Source organism: Grammomys surdaster, unplaced genomic scaffold (assembly GCF_004785775.1).
Source record: "Grammomys surdaster isolate TR1022 unplaced genomic scaffold, NIH_TR_1.0 137, whole genome shotgun sequence".
Classification (NCBI taxonomy): domain Eukaryota; kingdom Metazoa; phylum Chordata; class Mammalia; order Rodentia; family Muridae; genus Grammomys; species Grammomys surdaster.
In genome coordinates this window covers 242,440-249,508 of record NW_021604595.1, presented here as the reverse complement: position 1 = coordinate 249,508, position 7,069 = coordinate 242,440, and the positions used below count along the sequence as shown (strand labels likewise).

Below are 7,069 nucleotides of genomic sequence, written 5' to 3'. Positions count from 1 at the left end.
AGTTTGAAAAGAATTGGAATTAGGTCTTCCTTGAAGGTCTGATAGAATTCTGCACTAAAACCGTCTGGTCCCGGACTTTTCTTTGTAGGGAGACTTTTAATGACTGCTTCTATTTCTTTTGGGGTTATGGGGCTGTTTAGATGGTTTATCTGGTCCTTATTTAACATTGGTAACTGGTATTTGTCTAGAAAATTGTCCATTTCATCCAAATTTTCCAATTTTGTTGAGTATAGGTTTTTGTAGTAGGATCTGATGATTTTTTTAATTTCCTCAGTTTCTGTTGTTATGTCACCCTTTTCAGTTCTGATTTTATTAATTTGGATACTGTCTCTCTGCCCTCTGATTAGTCTAGCTAAGGGTTTATCTATCTTGTTGATTTTCTCAAAGAACCAGCTCCTGGTTTTATTGATTCTTTGGATACTTCTTTTTGTTTCTATTTGGTTGATTTCAGCCCTGAGTTTGATTATTTCCTGCCTTCTACTCCTCTTGGGTGTATAGCTTCTTTTTGTTCTAGGTCTTTCAGGTGCATTTTCAAGCTGCTAGTGTATGCTCCCTCTAGTTTCTTTTTGTAGGCACTTAGAGCTAAGAATTTTCCTCTTAGCACTGCTTTCATTGTATCCCATAGATTTTGGTATGATGTGTCATCATTTTCATTAAATTCTAAAAAGTTTTTAATTTCTTTCTTTATTTCTTCCCTTACCTCATTATCAAGGAGTAGGGTGTTGTTCAGTTTCCATGTGAATGTGGGCTTTCCATTGTCTTTGTCATTTTTGAAGACCAGCCTTAGACCATGGTGATCTGATACAATGCAGGGAATTATTTCAATTTTTTTTATATCTTTTGAGGCCTGTCTTGTGCCCAATTATATGGTCTATTTTGGAGAAGGTACCATGAGGTGCTGAGCAAAAGGTATATTCTTTTGCTTTAGGGTGAAATGTTCTATAGATATCTGTTAAGTCCATTTGGTTCATAACTTCTGTTAGTTTCACTGTATCTCTATTTAGTTTCTGTTTTCATGATCTATCCATTGCTGAGAGTGGGGTGTTGAAGTCTCCCACTATTGTGTGAGGTGCAATGTGTGTTTTGAGCTTTAGTAAGGTTCTTTTATAAAAGTCAATGCTCTTGTATTTGGCTCATAGATATTCAGAATTGAGAGTTCATGTTGGTTGACTTTTCCTTTGACAAGTATGAAATGCCCTTCCTTATCCTTTTTGATAGCTTTAAGTTGAAAGTCGATTTTATTCGATATTAGAATGGCTACTCCCGCTTGTTTCTTAGGGCCATTTGCTTGAAAATTTGTTTTCCAACCTTTTACTCTAAGGTAGTGTCTGTCTTTGCCACTGAGGTGGGTTTCCTGTAAGCAGCAAAAAGCTGGGTCCTGTTTGCGTATCCAGTCCGTTAGCCTATGCCTTTTTACTGGGGAATTGAGTCCATTGATGTTAAGAGATATTAAGGAGAGGGTGTTGTTGCTTCCTGTCATTTTTGCTAATAGTGGAGACATCGTTTGTGTGGTTATCTTCTTTTGAGTTTGATGGAAAAGGATTATTTTCTTGCTCTTTCTAGGGTATGATTGGGCTCCTTGTATTGGAGCTTTCCTACTATTATCCTTTGTAGAGCTGGATTTGTGGGAAGATACTGTGTAAATTCCGTTTTGTCATGGTATATCTTAGTTTCTCCGTCTATGGTAATTGAGAGTTTTGCTGGGTAAAGTAGCTTTGGGTGGCGTTTATGTTCTCTTAGGGTCTGTATGATATTTGTCCAGGATCTTCTGGCTTTTATAGTATCTGGTGAGAAGTCAGGTGTAATTCTGATAGGTTTGCCTTTACATGTTACTTGGCCTTTTTCCCTTACTGCTTTTAAAATTCTTTCTTTGTTTTGTGCATTTTGTGTTTTGATTATTATGTGACGGGAGGAATTTCTTTTTTGATCTAGTCTGTTTGGTATTCTGTAGGCTTCCTGTGTGATTATGGGCATCTCATTACTTAGGTTAGGGAAGTTTTCCTCAATAATTTTGTTGAAGATATTTACTGGCCCTTTAAGTTGGGAATCTTCACTCTCTTCTATACCTACTATCCTTAGGTTTGGTCTTCTCATTGTGTCCTGGATTTCCTGGATATTTTGTGTTAAGAACTTTTTGCATTTTGCATTTTCTTTGACAGTTGTGTCAATATTTTCTAAGGTATCTTCTGCACCTGAGATTCTTTCTTCTATCTCTTGGTGATGCTTGTGTCTATGACTCCTGATTTCTTTCTTAGGTATTTTATCTCCAGGGTAGTCTCCCTTGGTTATTTCTTTATTGTTTCTACTTCCATTTTTATGTCCTGGATGGTTTTATTCAATTCTTTCATCTGTTTGTGTTTTCTAGTAATTCTTTAAAGGATTTTTGTGTTTCTTTAAGGACTTCATCCTGTTTTCCTGTGTTCTCCTCAAGTTTTTTGATAGTGTTATTTATTTCCTTCTTATAGTCCTCTAGCATCATCATTAGAAGTGATTTTTAGATCTGGTTCTTGCTTTCCTGGTGATATGGGGAGTTCAGGACGTTCTAATGTGGGAGAACTAGGTTCTGATGATGGCAAGTACCTTGGGTTGCTGGTGCTTGTGTTCTTGCGCTTGCCTTTTGCCATCTGGATCACCTTTGTGCTATCTGTGCTGTCTCTGACTGGGGCCTGTCTTTCCTATTATCTAGGTTGTGTCAGAACTGTTTGGGATGGGTTTTGCTGCTGGGGTTAGAGCTGAGGCCCAAGATGTGCTCTGTGCTCAGGTGGAAACTGGAAGGGGCCCGGGCTCCAGGTCAGGAGTGAATTCCTGGGTCCCAGTGGGTCCCGGTTGCTCCCTGATTGGGGGCAAGTATTGCCACCTCCTAGCCTAAGATACTGCCTGAGTTAGAGCTACTGAGAGCCCCACTTCCTCTGGGTTCTGTGAGATTGGGTGCAGAGCTGACTCCTGGGATTTGCCGAGTGCTCGGGCTCAGACTGGATGGAGTCCATGCTCCGGGCCAGGAGCAAATTCCTGGGTCCCAGTGGGTCCTGGTTGCTCCCTGTTTGGAGCAAGTGCTGCTTTTTCCTTACCTGGGATGCTGCCTGAGTTAAAGCTCCTGGGAGTCCCTCTTTCTCTCGGTTTTCTGGGGTTGGGTATGGAGCTGCCGCCTGTGACCTGCTCTATGCTCGGCCCCAGACCGGAAGTGTAAATATTTCTTTTTTTTTTTTTTTTTGGTTTTTCGAGACAGGGTTTTCTCTGTATAGCCCTGGCTGTCCTGGAACTCACTCTGTAGACCAGGCTGGCCTCGAACTCAGAAATCTGCCTGCCTCTGCCTCCCAAGTGCTGGGATTAAAGGCGTGCGCCACCACCGCCCGGCGTAAATATTTCTTACAACATATTTTGTTCCTAATGTTTCCCTTCCTCCCACTTTTCCCAAAATTCTCCCTCACCACCCACCCAACTTCCTATTTTAGTCTTAAGGAAAGCAAATCAAATAAAAACACAAAAATATACTTGTTTAGTAGTCATAATTTTAAAACATGACTAGTATTTAGAAAAATATCTAATACAAGTAGAGGGGCCTTGAAGGTAAAGTTATACACGATTACATAAAGATACATTTAATAGACCTAATCTTAAAACAGTAGCATCATCCTCACAGTGTAAAATAATCAGTTTTATAATGTTACTGGTTATTGTAATCAAAATATATTCTAACCTTATGAAAATGAGAATTCAATACACTATTTTCAGATTCAATAATATCATGGTAAAATTTAAGGTTTTTTTTTTCTCCTAGGAATTAGACAGCAATACAAAAATATAGGGGAAAATGAAATTATTTTCAGAGACTAACTAGTTAAAGTCCTCCCATGCAATGTTGGGATCTATGGGACTGGAGAGGTGGCTCAGTTGTTAAAGGAACTGGCTGCCTAGGAGAGGAACAGGAATTGAATCCCAGCACTCACATGGAGGCTCACACCCATGTGTAACTCAATTTCCAGGGGAAAGTGCTTGGCAAAGAGTAATTTCCTCCCAAGATGTACAACCAATAAAGTGCTCACATCCAGAATATACGTTCCTATAAATCACTGAAGAGAAAAGCTATTTAGAGTGGGGGAATGGCTCAGCTTCATGTAATCAAACAGAAATGAAAACAGGCACCAAACATAACAACGTCCCAGACCACGTCAGTTAATACTAAAGTGACTGAAGTGAGTGAAGTTGGGAAAAGAGGATTGAAAGGGACACAAAATAAGTGCACCCATATGCCAGAGGGAACCTCTGTACACCAGAACTGGAGTCCCAAAGTGTACAAGCTATTGCTAGCATCATGCAGGGAGGAAGCAGGTTCCAGGGAAGTTACAGCAATTAAATGAGGGAATGCAAACATCTTCCAACTTTGTAGTGAATAGAGAAATCTGGGTACAATAAAATAGTGTAAAACTACTTAATATGAATGATTCAGATGTGGCTCTACCGAGCAAGGCTGCATCATCCTATGCTGCCATGTTAAATGGAAGATGCCAGACAGAGAGGAGACACAGGATGAGTGAGCCAGGCTGCTGAGATGAGCAGTACAAACTCAGGGTATCAAGATTTTACTTAAGTGAGGAGGAACTTAAATCAAGGTGACATACTTTACAGGATGTAGTGGTGATGACAGAGGAGCACATGGGCTTTGAGGGGCTGACATTACCCTGCATGTTTACCCTGGGTGTTTGTCTACTTGTTTGTTTTCTACTAATGAGTTGATATCACATATAGGTTTGGCTATATTTCCTTTATTTTACACTAAAAACAAATATATGAAGAAAAGGCAAAAGAAGTAGTGGAGTTGAGATCTGGTGAAGCAGGGGGAGATGAAAAATGGATTGTTTCATTCAGGGCTTGGAAGGAGAGAGGCAGAATTGAAAGAAAATTGTGGGGGGAAAGAGAGGAGGTTGAACTTTGACAGACAATGGATGGTGATAGGGTCTTTGGTCTCAGAGCTGGAAGGAATGTAAAGTAGGAAAGCAGGTTTCCAAATATCTGCATTGAAATCTTCCACCAGGAAACAATGTACAAGCTGACAAACATTGTGTCAACCACAGTGGCACTGGTACAGCATCATGTGAGCTGCATGTCCACATGTCAGCAAGGTGATGGCCTGGACAGGATAGATTTAGGTCTCCAGGGAGGGCACTGAGTGGACTCAATGGGGTGTCTGTGGTTTCTCTGCAGGCTTTGCTGTGTTACTGTGCAGGCCTGTGTGACATGGTCCTCAGTAACCACCCAAGGTCACACATTGCAGATTCTATTCTTGACCCTGCTCTAGTCAATGAGGAAGGCAGACTGTGGATAGTCACTGCTGTATCACTCAGACTGAGGTAAGTGTTGATAGGGGCTTAGCCTGTATCAAGGTGAGTGGAGTCAAAGCACATCCCTCTCTTCTCTTGACTCAAATGTTGGTCCCAACTCAAATGTTGGCTCTCTGAAATTTAATCCCTGACTGCAGTTCATCTCCAGTTCCCCTATATCTGAAGGGATAGCTATGCATATCAGTGCTGGCATGGCCACAGCTCATTCTGGTTGCTGCTCTGCTATGGTTTGTGTCACACAGACTCTCAGAAGAGTGGGATGGTTCACCCTGCTGGGATGTCAGTGATTCAACTTTATATCCTTGTGCCTTGATGAGTCCCCTTCAGTGTTCTCTAAGATCTGAAATATAACATTCACAAGGGATTGCAGTTCAGCTATCATATTGTAGATGAGTATTTTTCTTGTTAAGAATTCCTGTGTCTGCTCATTACCTGGTAGGGGTTGATTGTTCTTTAAAGAATCCCCTAACCCAGTGTATTTTGTGCTGAGGTTTCCATCTTGTAAAGCATCCCTTGGGAAGTTCTTCCAAGAGCTTTTAGATGTAGCCTCTTATTTTTCTGGTATCCAAGTCTTGGTTGTATCCTTGAGCTGTGTGGAGCTCGGGATAGGAGGCCTTACTCTTCCAAGCCTTTCTCCCTGGCTTATGGCTCTAGATCTTATAGGATTCTGACCCTCATCATGGGGAAGAAACCCCTTGACGTCCTTCATTTCCATCTTATCCTTCAGGACTCTGTTCTTTTGAGTATCCACCCTTTCTTGTCTCTTCATGAAGGCATCACATAAGCCCTGGGAAGTCTTGGTGCTTTGGCATATAATCTGGAAGCTGGATCAAGTGTGTTGTGAAGACAAGCTGACCTTAGCAGGGTGTACTCTCCTGGGGCTGTCTGGGTGTCATCTCACAGGCCAGGCCTCTGGCTGCTTGTTTGGACTTAAAATAAACTTACTGTACCCTTGTTTTTGTAGTTGAGTTCTGTGAGTGTTGTGGGGTAGGTGTTTGGAAATGGGCTGGGCTTTTGTTGGCCACTAAAGACCCAAAGACCCTGGGACTGATGTTGATTGTGAATCTCACTGAATCCTAGGCTCACTCTCCATGCATAAGGTGGCTCTTCTTTCAACTCAACTGTATTAATTCCTATGGTCCCTGAAGGTGGGACCCTTTCTCTAGGGCCTACCATTGTCACATTCTGGGGGCTATGTTGTGAGTCCATCTCCTGAAAACTCTTCTGTGGTACATGCTTAGCTATTTTGCAGTTGGTTTTTGGTTTCAGGATTTTCCAATGCCTAGGATAGTCCAGCCCTGCTGGGGATTTTTGGCCTGGAAGTAGAAAGCAGGTCACTGAAAACTGAGATATCTCTGCAATGGATCTGGATGGGCCTTTGAGGCCCCATAGCTGGCAGCAGGTGGATGGGTTCTTCGGGTCTCCTGACCCTCTAGAGGTGAGTGTATAGACACAGCACATTCTAGCCTGGCAGCTGATGCACTTTCTAAGAATGTCCCTCCTGGATCTTGGTGATGCAAATATTTCAGGGCCCTGGAATCCTTGAAAAACTATTCAGCATTCAAATCATAGATGGGTGAGGAGGGATACACAACCTGGGGAAGGTTTGAGGCTGGAAGCCCAGATGTTGTCAGATCCCTTGCCTCAAGTTGCAAGATATTTGATGCCAGCTTCCTTTCAGTCTTTGAGTCAAGCAGGGAATGATGCTCAGCAGGGTTCATAGGCCCCAT

At 42.0% G+C, this 7,069-nt stretch overlaps 1 pseudogene; it reads right to left on the bottom strand.

Annotated features, from left to right (window-relative positions):
• Window positions 1–5,366: 5,366 nt before the first annotated feature.
• LOC114617505 lies at window positions 5,367–7,069 on the bottom strand (annotated as a pseudogene).